The sequence below is a fragment of the Calidris pugnax genome, unplaced genomic scaffold, assembly GCF_001431845.1.
Source record: "Calidris pugnax isolate Ruff unplaced genomic scaffold, ASM143184v1 C15200534, whole genome shotgun sequence".
Lineage (NCBI taxonomy): Eukaryota > Metazoa > Chordata > Aves > Charadriiformes > Scolopacidae > Calidris > Calidris pugnax.
In genome coordinates this window covers 1-12,785 of record NW_015094479.1, presented here as the reverse complement: position 1 = coordinate 12,785, position 12,785 = coordinate 1, and the positions used below count along the sequence as shown (strand labels likewise).

General features: G+C 32.3%; 1 long non-coding RNA gene across 1 annotated transcript; it reads right to left on the bottom strand.

Annotated features, from left to right (window-relative positions):
• Nucleotides 1-4,459: 4,459 nt before the first annotated feature.
• Nucleotides 4,460-12,751, bottom strand: LOC106900774. Its single transcript, XR_001414200.1, has 3 exons — nucleotides 12,675-12,751; nucleotides 7,583-7,670; nucleotides 4,460-4,577 (listed from the first exon to the last, which is right to left on the bottom strand). It is a non-coding gene; the product is annotated as an uncharacterized LOC106900774 (long non-coding RNA).
• Nucleotides 12,752-12,785: the final 34 nt, after the last annotated feature.

Sequence of the window (12,785 nt, the reverse complement as noted above, 5' to 3'; positions counted from 1 at the left end):
ACTGAGTCCATGAATTCATTGTTGTTTTAAAAAATCACTTTAGTCAGTGAAATGAACTGAACAAAATAGCAATATGAAGCAAAAAAACCCGTGTTCTAAATTTTTCAGAATCCAATTCAAATACATAATGTCATTTTACCTTTTTCTACTAATAATCCAAATTACTTTATAGCCTGCCTCTTAATTGGATGATTGTGATTTAAACCATAAATTGTGTCTCTCCTTTAGTTTTCTCAGATACAAAGAATTATTTCAAAAACACTTTTTTTTTCCCCTACACATCAGACGAGCCTTTCCAAAATACTGTACTTGTTGCAGAACTTGTTGCAGAGTTGCCAGCAGACCCACAAAAGGCAGCATTCAGAGATGTCTCACAGGGTCTGAGAAACAAGCAAGCAGAAAGCAGGAGCGGCAGGCATGAACATAAAAAGGCTAATCGACCAACTGTGAATAGATCTATCTGTTTCATTTCCTGAAACGTAAATGAGAGGAAGAGATTTATCAACTGGCAAATAGTTTCATAGAGTAGATGATTGTCTCTGGTTAAGCAAGTTGGCTTTGCAATGATGGCATTGCCCCATCGGGGAATACTGAATCCCGTGGAAGGCAAGTAAGTAGGGTCTCCAATCTGAAGTGTTTAAACTTTAAATCTTGAATGAAGTCACAGAGACATCAATGTAAGCACTCATGTCATTACAGCCACATATATTAAGCATTTCTTGGGATATGAAAAAAGTAACAACTGCAGAAATGTTTATCTTTCAAATAGCAGACTTGAACTGTAACTCAGTGTGAAACAAATGCCTGGGCAAACATTCTTACGTCATCGTTTGAATTTTTTTTTTTTTCTTTCTCAGGAAGGATGGGAAGACACTGTTTGTTCTGCTGTCCTGTAAGAATGGTATGCTACAAGATTTGCATGAGGCCAATTAAATTGGAATGAATTTAGAAATCCCCGCTAGAATTTTAGGCTTGCATGATACATTGATCTTGAAAAAGTCAAGCTAAAAAAACAAGTGTCTGAGAGGATGAATCCACTTTAAAATTTCAATAAAATTCAGAAACTGACCAGTTAATTTTCAGCTGCTGCTTTTGTTACTTTATCTACTTGCTTTCAAATTGAAGCCCTACTTTCCTAATAGTTCTATATTCTTCTTTTCAATATAACTGGTCTGTAAGTCACAATGGGGCAAATGCCTTGATTTTCTGCCATATTTCTTCACCACGTTCATCTATCTGAGCAACTGCTATTTTGCTTGGGTTATCAAATACATAAATTATATTAAAATTTAAAAAAAAATATTAAAAAGAAAGGATAAGTGTTGATAAACTACAAGGCAATCCAACTGCAATTCTATTGAGGGTATCTAATATCACTTTACAATTTTCTCATAGTCTTCTAGAAGTCAAAAGGTTCAGAAATCAGCCAAACCTACAGAGCAGCATTTTCCTGGAAACTAGTCTGAAGGTCTAAAAGATGTTGATAACTTATAATATTTGCTTATATTTTGGAATGGATGCATCAGTTTACCTTCTGAAAGTCCTGTTATATTTCTCCTGTAGAAATGCTTCAGACTTATTCCAGATTCACTTTCATTAATATGATCTTATGTCAGTTCCAGCTGGTATTATATGATAACTCCTAAAGAGAGTTAATCTTTCATTTTTGGCAAGCAGTTATACTCAGCCACTCATATGCCTTATGAGTCCTGAGGATTTATGATGTCAAATCAAATGCATCTAACAGAACTGGAAAGTTCCTGTTTAGAACTTTGCCCAATTGCGGTCTATTAATGTAACTAATTGTTGGTAATTCACATGCCATTTTTTGAAAAATGTATTGCTACTGTGGGATTTTTGGTATGTGCACAATATCATTTATATAAGTGACTGAAAACATTTGCAAGCTGTACCATTCAAATATCAAACACTACATGATAAAAGGCAGAACTTTAAGTGGCATTTGAAAGAATAAGAAGTGAAGTATTTAATATACCACCTGTGCCCTCATTATCTGCAAAGCTTCATCGGTTCACAAGAAAATATTAATTTCTTGCATAAAATAACATTTATGCATGATTGCCTAATTTGTTTGCCCAAATGAATTGTACACAAACATGCAAGTTCAACAAGCAGATGCACACATATTTTTGCAGATATTTTCTTCATGTTACTCCATGATCTTTATACTACTTATGCAAAATTCTTTCAAAACGTTTGTTGTATGTTCTATGCATGAAACTTAGAGAAGACATCATTATTATTCTAGAAGAAATGCTTGTATGCCAGCCTTAGTATATCTAAGAGTTGAGTTGAAACGTCTTGCTAATCAAAAGAACCAAAATTATAGCTCACCAAAGGTACTTGAATCAGTAATTTTAATGTGACTAATGACACTCAAAAGCATTTAATATAATATCTATACCATCTGTCTGGTTTTTCACCATATGGCATTGTTTCAATTGCTAATAACTTTCTTAATATTGTTACTCTGCGTTTTAAGGTGGAATGTGCTAGTACTATGAAGTTGATGACTGTAAAGAAGTGAAACACTGTCCTTTTGGTTGTGAATGACATGTTCTACCTATGAATAATGGTGCATTTGGAAATCTATTTAATACACATTCTGCAGTTTCACATTTAGATACAATTTTAACAGAACTGCTAGCTTCCAATGGATTTATTACTTTCTTTTTCTTTCCTGTTCAGTATTAATGTTTACTTTATCATTAGACACATGTTTACAAGTGTGATTTGTAAATCATTACACCATGGTAGTTCTAAATATAGTCATACTGGGAAAAAAATTAAAAAATGGACTGAACAATATGTTTCCCTTTTATACTTAAGTACTTTGATACCTGCTGCTGTTCAGAATTGAAAACTTACACAAAAGTAATGCTTGAAGGCCATTGTCCCCAAATGTTACTGACCTGCCTTTCTAAACTTACAATTAGCTATGGATACATCTTGGTCCTATCACAGTACAGCTGATAACACTTCCTTGTCTATTAGGAGGGATACTTTTTTAAAAAAACACCAGAGTATGCAGTGTGTAGTTGTATTTTGGTATTGATAAGTAAAATGCTAATGCAGTATGCTTTCCTTTTAAAATGACTTTTCAATGACAGATTACTAAACTTTATTATCAAATACATAACACACAGGATAGAAAGATTTGAGGTGCAGTTACCATTTATGTGGGATACGAAAGCCAAGAATGTTATTTGATCATGGGATACAAGATATATATAAATCCTATCCTTATATGTGATCTTAATGATGATTTTTTTTCATGATTTAGTTTCGAAATCTGGGTGTTCCTTCCTTTCAAAAATACAGAAAATTCTCTTTAGGAATTTCTAGTAATTATACATAAATATAGTACATAGTAGTAGGATACAGAATGTTAATATTATGTATATTTGTAGGTACACAACTAAACTTTTTATTTGTTTATGTGATATGCTATTATTGAAGCATATACTGCTGTGTTTCATTGTAAACCTATTTCTGCAGCTGTAACACCTATTATGTTTTTCTGAACTCAGATTTGGGTAGCTGATTATTCCAACCTACATCTAGCACTTCATTCTTATCCATAGCGAGTTCCATTTAGACTGTTCTGGTATTTTAGCCACAAAAAAACCCCCCAACAAACAAAAATCACTATGTAATTTTTCAGCTTTTATGGATTCCTACTGCACATCATCTGGATACCACCCTCGGATTTTCTTGCCCTCTTTCACTGTTCAGAAACATCTCACAGTTCTCTCTGGATATTAGGGTAAGTATCCATGGCCTTGAATTAGAAGATAACTGTCCCTCCTGTTTCCCATACCCAAGTGTTCTTTGTGGACAAACTGTACTCTTTGATATTAGGCTTTGCTGCTATGCCAATTTGCATGTGTATGTACACACTAATATTCTCATTATATATACGGATATATATATTACATACATACACACTAATACTTTCATTCCTTGATTCAGGTATTCATCATACATCTTTCCATAGTATTTGGACATCAAATGTATTCAGCAGAATGACTTTGTGCTTCTTATGCATTTTTCTGTATTTCTTTCCCTTTGTCCATTTGGTGAGGGTCAAAACCAGGTATAGACTTACTTCTCCAGTCCTTATCAATCCTAAATTCAAGGCTTTCTCACTGGCTCAGCAAGTATGTAATGAAGATGCTTCAGGAACTACTGGCTGTACATTGAATCACCACAATTTTGAAATCCATCTTGTCAAGTCTTAATATTTAGCATGTGATAGATTTTCCTCAGCTCATTATGAAGTGAACTTTATACTGTAAGTTCCCAAGTTTGTGTCCCACTAGGGTTAAAACTTCAGGCACTTACAAAATATTCATTTAATTGGATTTGCTATCAAACAACAGATAGATGTGAAATGAACAAATTACCATAAGAGTAAGAATTCCTCTTTACCTTTACACACAGGTCTATGATCACTCCATGCGGCAAAAACTTCAGCTATCCTCTGACAGGTGATACTTTTGGAACCTTGTAGCACATAATCTTCATCGCAGGAGAACTGTACTGTTGCACCCAAGCTAAAATCAAACAATAACAAGAAGTCTTTTTTTACAAATAGGTTTCAGAAAATTTTCCCATTCTTTCAAGTATGAAGGTCCTGACAAACAATACAAACACATTATATGGTAAATATGGGTTTTTGCTTTTAATAAAAGGCTTCAGGCTATGCACTGGCCTGACACTGCACAGCATTCAGCCCTCTCGGGGCTCGCTTTGGCCAGAGCTGGTTTAGCTCTTTTAACAGTCGTCTGGAGGTCAAGTGACTGCTGACCTAACTTCTGACTTCCACGTAGTAAAGGTTTGACAGGCCTTTAACAGCTATTAATGTTAATTGAAGCTAAGAAACAATGAGACAGAGATATAAGTAGATCACCTAGAAGAAGAACCAAAAGTTCAATCCCAAAACCGAGAGAGAAATCTCTACTATAAACATTGTATTCCTCCCAGTGAAGACCTCAGGATACAGATGACTTGCTGTAAATGTCCCCCAGCCCAGATTCTTCCTGAGGAAGTCTGGTCCTTTTGACTTTCCAACCAGAGGGACATTGAAAGGGGGAGCACAATACCAGAGAAAAGGATTAAATGATAATAAGGTTTATTGTATTTAACAATTTGATATATTATTAATAAGACTTTCCTGTATAAATATGGACTAGGAATGCATGATTATAAATAGACATTATATTTTGATTAGTAGGTTAAGTTGTTAATTAGGCTAGCAGTAAAGTCTTGACTTTTTATATAACTGGTATGTTTTCTCTTGCTAGTAATAGGATTCTGAATGTAACTACTAGACAGTGATAGTTATAAGGTAAATATGAACATTTGCTCCTTTAACTGGCATATGTTTCTCAAATTAATGGAATAAAATAAAAGAATACTAAAAAAATCTTTCTAGGTTTTAGCTGGGATTATTTATGAACTGATAATGCTGGCTTCAAAAGATTTTGGACTTTTCCATATGGAGCTGACATTTGGTGTTGCAAACTTGGCACAGAACAAAATAGGAAATAAGCCCAGAAAAACTTCTTTTGTTTTGTTTGTTTATTTTGTTCTGGTTTTCTGAGTTGTGGGGTTTTTTGGGTTTTTTTTCAGTTTGAAAAAGTTAAAAAGCTCAATACGCGAATGTGTATTATTGAGATAATTCCTCTTCTCCTTTAATAGCATTGTTGTTTCAAATCCTGATTACTCTTGAAAATAGGCAATATGTCAGGCCTTTCTCTGACACCTGAACCTTGCACTCCACCATTTCAGCTTGCTGTTTTTAAAAGGTTGCCTGCCACACTTGTAAAATATTTCTATAAACTGTCACTGTGGACAACTATAGTTTCACAGATCTTCAGAGAACACCTTTTACCTTATCAGTTGCTAAATGATGCTCATTATGTTTCTGAATTAAAATCTTGTGTTATTATTTATCGTTACATTACCTTTTTATCCTTATTTATTATTTATCCTTACATAATACATAATAAATATTATTATTTATCCTTACATTACCTTATGTAATACTGGTGAGGAAGAATCATAGATCTGTGTTTAGTGTGTTACCTCATGCTTGTGCCAAAAATGAATCAAAATTGAGAAATACTCTTTTGCCCTCCAATTAAGAAAGAATAAACCAAAAAGATTAATGCAGAGATGTTACTGAAGAAATTCTAAGAAGAGTCAAGTAAACTAAAAATTAATATTTTGAAAACCTCTTATATAGTGATATTGCATTTTGTAGTCACGAGTATTTTGTAAGGGGAATTTGGGGAATTTGGAAGAGTAACATTGCTTCTATCACCCTTAAAATGGATAGTAATAAAGCTTTATGTTTTGGTATTAAAAATATGTGATGAAACCTTGCAGAAAAAGTCATAGAGCATTATTTACACAACTCCACAGTGATTTTGTAGAAATAATTGCACATGTGTGCAAGAGACAAGTGTGCACATTACCAAGACTAGCATTTTACAATAAAAAATACAAATCCTTAGTGTGTGATGAAATGAATGTTAAATAATTAAAAAGGAAACAATTCAGAAACTCAGATAGATAAGAGATTAAAATTGATTCAAAACATTTTCAAGAAGTGATTTTATACATGTCTCTACTCATACAATACATCAGCCACTGCTGTTACTGACAATAGGAGTCATATTTGTTCACTGAGAAAAAAACATGGAATGTTTTGAAAGAGTATTACAAACGTATTTTTTTTTCCTTACAAGATAATGAGTTTGAAAGATACATGAGAATGGAGGAGGAAAGGGGGCTAAAATTTGAGTTTAGGTTAAATTAAAAAAATAAAAAAGTGAAACAGATCACTGGAAGTGTATGATCCTTTGATTCTTTGGAGTCTTCTTAGAAACACTTGAAAAAGACAGCAAGGAATAAAAAGCAGAATTTGCTAGAAACGAAGTGCAACTTTTTTGTTCTGAATTATTTTTTTAAAGACAGTAATTCTATACGGTACCAATTTGGTGTGTATCAAAATTAATAAAAATTGTCTGCATTAAGAGTGCTAAAACACTCTGAGTACTATTAGGGAAATACACCTGCATGCATCAAACTTTTGGATTCCAGAATAATATACTATATAAAATACAATATTTCCCTTGATTCCAATGAATATTTCTATAATAATATATGAAACATCATCTGTGAGGTTTTCTTGTTCTTTTTGGGTTGCATTCAGTTTTGCTTTGTCCTTCACAAAAGCCTCCAGTACCACGTGTATACTCAATATTTGTAACTCTAACACAGTTTTTACAAGAGAAAATTATTTCAACTTACCTTCAATCCATTTTTTGCCAGATTATGATGCATGCTCTCTTCCAAGTAGGTTTTTTCTCTTCTTTGCATACTAACTAGAGGCTATATTTAACTTCATAGTTTTATACAGAATAGCATTTCAGTTTTTACTGATAAGTCCAGTTTTGAAAGAGTAGCTCAACAACAGCAATAATTTTTTAACATACACATTTTCCAAGTTCAGTATTAGAGAAATGATACAATGGTAGGGTTTATATTTTACCTAAAATCTGAGCCTATCCGTTTTCCATTTTCTGGTTCTCCAGGATCTGGACACAAATTGGATGCCTGTTTAATACCTCCCTCATTTACTGCAAAAAAAACCAAAATAGAACAAAATAAACAAACAAAAAAAGATAAAATCATACAGTTTTTAGATAATACAGAGTTAAGCAATTAAAAAATATTTTAAAAGTACATTATCTGCATTTTAGGTCCTTTAGAACATATTTTCTACAGAATATGATCACCCATATATTCTCTAGTTTCAATACATAAGTTTCTCCTCCTTATGATATGCAAAACATGTTCTTTCTGGTTTGGAATTTATTTTTTTTTCAAAAAAATAACAAAAGGTTTTTGTAAGTTGTACTAATCAGCTATTTTGTTTTCTTGTAATATTATTGAACCCATATGGAAATGTTATTACTATTCCTTTACAAACATTAACATTTAAAGGAGTGTTCATCAAGTTTTGGGCTGTAAGATTTTACTCTGAACATAATCTAATAAATGTCATCTCCACTAAGAGCTGACCTTTTCTCCTTGAATTATAAGAAAACTTACATGCATAGGCTCATGCTGAGAGAATTGTCCTTAATCAGTATTGAAAATGCAGATATTCCCAAAATATGGTGATCTTAAGATAAACTCAAAATGCCAGTTTGATTTGCATACATTTATCTTACAATAAACTAAAATGGATCTTCAGAGAGAAACTTCCTGTGAACCTTTCAGTGTGTTTTTCCAGAAATTTTTATGTAGTGATCTAGCCCTCAGCATATTCACTTGTTTTGTGGGGTTTTTTTTCAATGCATTATATACTTTCTCCTAATTTTTATAGCTTGAAAAGGTATATCTTACATAAAAAATTTTATGCCAAAATAATTCTATTAATTTGTATTTAATTTTTGAAGTTCATTGAACCAGGAAGTAGCAGATCCAAAAAAAAACTTCAGCAAAGGCGGTAGGTCTGCTATTACTTGGTAAATTCATGGCCTGATAGAAGAATATTTTTTTTAAAAATACAAGTTGACTAGGCAGAAAGAGATTTTCACCTTTATTGTTCTTTACTTCTATGGAACTAGACCAATGGATTTGCAGTACTAGTTTTTAACTTTCCTTTAAAGAGAAAGTTTGCATGTAATTAAGCTAATGTCATTACAATGTAAATTCAATATAATTGAATAGGAAAACGTAATTTGTAACAGTACTTCTAAAGAGTGTTCACTAAATTTCAGCTTCTAATAAAGGAGAGTAACATTCAGAATACTTGGGGGTTCTCTCTTCCTTGAATTTTTTCTTCTTGCACACAAAGGGAAGAATTGGTTTGTTACCCCTGAGGAAGTCAAAGGCGAAATGAAAATGTTACAGAGGGTTAAACGGAAAATGTCTCAACTTAGCACACACTGCTCAGAAAACCTATCAGGCCCAGCCCTTGTCAACTGGAACTACAGTAATTATCCTCCTCTGCCCTGAAAGAGCTGCACCATGTCCAAGGTTGTTCTAATAGCAAACAAAGGTGATCTATGTTCATCTGCATCTCTATGCTCAGAGGACTTTGGGACAAGGAGGGCTCTTCCTTGAGCCCCTTCCTATTATCAGGTTTCAGTCTTTTGCTCCCCCAGTACTTGTAGGTGTGATGAAACCATATTATCTATAGAAGTTCCACTGATCAGTTTCCAACTGATGTTGGAAAATATATATCTCTGACAATAACAGTTCCATAAACTGCATTGTACAAGGGCATCTAGTAGGAGCTTGTTGGATTAGCATTTAAAATTAATGAACTGCTTGAAATTTCTGGGTGGTTTTTTATAGTGCCAAAGCCTACACAAAAACTTGATAAATAAAGAATCATTGTAAATAGCCCATATATATAGAAAATACCTTAAAACTTGGGGTAGACAATTAGGATTCACTGAGCAATGCAGAAAGGGAAAGGAGGTATACTTGAGAATGAATACAGAAAAAGACACCTTCTCATTTTTGTGACTGTTGACTTTTCTGACATTAAACCGATGTTAAAACTATAGCTAAAAACTTACTCATGATGCTGATAATAACATTAAAGAAATTAAACTACAATGGTGCCATTTTGAGGCTGTATCATATGTCTATGCACACAGGAGAAATTCTATACTATACACTAAAATAAAGTAAAAATATTATTAAACAGGACTAATCCCATTTTTTGTAATTCATGTTTTAATATTTCAGATAACTGTTTTATTTTTATGCACTATATTTTCCTACACACAAGTAATAGGGTGAATATTCATATAAAAGGGAATATTTTACTGGATTTCAGAGCACAAGAATTGTTATATACTTCAATTTCCACCAAAAATGGAAGATTGAAAATTCTATTGTTTTTTGACAACTTCTGTATAAAGTTCCATTCGTAAAAATATTTTATGAAATGTATTTTAAATTATAATTTATGGATTTATTAATATTCATAAATAAACACAAATATTTATGTTAAAGAAAATCAATAAAATAATTACAGAAACAAAATTAAAATAAGTTATATACCACAGTAAAAATTCAGAAGAAAACGTTATGAGTAGAAGTCACTAAACTGCTTTCTGATTTCATTGCAAATCAGAAATGCATTTAAGCACAAACTTTGTGAAAAATAAATGCACATTTTGTTATTTTTGCATTGACATTACTTTTCCAGACATAATGCTAGATTTTTCAGTCTACTGAAATATAGCTCTATATAGTTCCCCAGATTTCTATCCATTTGTCTGTCTGCCTGTCTTTGCTTCTTTTATGCCACAGATACTCATATGACAATTAAGGCAATGAAAAGTTTTCCTGTAGTGAATTAAAGGCTCCTCTAGGGAAAGCATTTTCATGGTCTGGTTATGAAACTGGGAGCAAGAAATTCCAGAGTTCTAATCCAAATTGAACTAGACTCCCCTATGATTTTTTTTGTTGTTGTTAATCTCAACACTTGCAAAATTAAGTTGATGTGTACTTATTTCAAAGTATATTATCAAGTCAGATATTATCAACTTGGCTTTACTATGTGCAAATCATTTATGCATTAGTATTGAATATTGTATACCCCATACATTCAATAGAAGTAAAATAGGGAAAAGACATACACATGAAAAATGTTAAATGATAATTTCTAAAGACATTGCTAATACAAGGCATAATGTTAAACAGGTATTCACTTATCCTATCTTATTTCTACTAACAGTTGAATGCTGGTCATCGTTTTTTTTAAAGGACCCTGTTACTGTAACGCAAGTACAGATCCAGCTGAGGGCACACTGGGAATTTTATCTCAAGTCAACAGCTAAATACATAGGCTTTTCATTAAATACTGCCTCTTTGGTTTCCTCAGCTGCCAAAGTTACTAGCTAATCAAATGCTAGATTACAATATAAAATATTAGTTATCTATTTCTGACAACACTACGATCACCAAAGGTACCAATCATAAAGGTAACTCATAGGTAACCTACTCTCCATAACCAATAAAACAAGACAGAGAAGTTTTCAGCTTTACATAGACTCTAATAACATATAGAAGTCTGTAAAGGTTTTCAAAAATATGTTGCTAAATTTCATAACTAGTTTTGTAACAATCACCTTTAGATATTACAAGTGTCTGGTACTTCAGGATAAATATCCAATTCCTACTAATGTTTATGTAGTGAAATACTTAATGATTTGTGTGAAGCAAATTTATAGAGAAACAATCTGTATTATCAGCCTTTATATGAATATATATAGGATGATAATGAATGAATATATGAATAGAATAGTTACTATTCTCATTTGTAACTATAAAAGCACAGATGGACCATCAGAGACCTCAGTGATGCACCTTATAAAAACTACTGTAATTGTCTTACTGTTATTTCTTGTCATATAATGACTCTACTTTCCAGTCATCCAATAAGCGTAAAAAGAACACTTGTTTTTAAGTATCTTGCTACAAAGTTTTCAAATACACCAGAAATGTCTTACAGAACTATGTAGGTGATGCAGTTCACACAGAAGTTGAATATGGAAGTACGCTGCATTATAAAAACTGAAGTGTGTTTTGCTTTATTTTTCTCACTTGGTAAATGTTAGAGTCTTGCTGCTTGAAGACACCTTTTTATAAAGAAATCCCATCTAATATGTTGACAGTTTAATATCTAAAACTGAAAAATGCATTAAAAGTTATGCCACTGTGCCTGCAAAATCCTGGAAACTGAATCCATCACTGACACTTTAAACAAAAAAATTAGTGCAAATGTGTCCAACCTAAGGAGCTTCAAAAACAAGTCCTTCCACTCCTGTGAAGAATAATGAAATGTAATATAAGCAGACATAGGCTATGCAGTTAGACCATCTTTATTTTAAACAATTACTTCTAAATATTTAAAATGCGGTTCTAGTCCAAAAAGGAACTCTATAAAAATGGCACGTTCTTTTGCAAAATATATTCTCTTCAATGTATTTAGAGCCATACCCATTTAATTTAGGTTAGAAAGTTGCCTGACTCCTTCTGAGTTAATCAAGACCCATTCCTGTAAGATGCTGACCACTTTCAATTTCTATTTTCTTTAATTAAAATTGAAGACGCTAAGCATCTCCAGAATTCTTAAAAGTACAGTTAGTTAATCAGTTCAAAATGTTGAAGCTAATGATGAAAAAAAGATTCAGAAATTAACCTCAAGTGTCACTTGAAAAAAATACGTGCTTGCACATTTGTAAATGAGGATAAGCTTTGGGTTGTATAGCCTTTTGCTGCTAGTAGAAATTTTTAATTAAAATAATATATATCCTGTTTACGGCTAAGATTTCAGCTGATACCTGGGAGACTGAATATTTATTTTTTTGTAAATATAGCAAATTTAATGCAAAATTACTGACAAAATAAGATATCATTCCACAATGCCAGATTTATAGAAAACCTGACTTTAGAATAGAACCATATTTAAAAATTCACCATGCAGACTGAAGAAACAGATTTAAGTCAGTTATCAGAAATACATTAACAATTTTGAAAACACACAAACAACACAGACAGCACAAACTTCACTCTTGCACTAGAAAAAAGTAACAAAAAAGGAGTACACTCACAGATAGAAAACTTGTTGCTGTTGTCTTTCCCTGGAAACAATTTAAATCCTCTAGATTTAAAATCTATGGCCTTTTTCACTAGTTAAAAAAAACAAACAAACAAACAAAAAG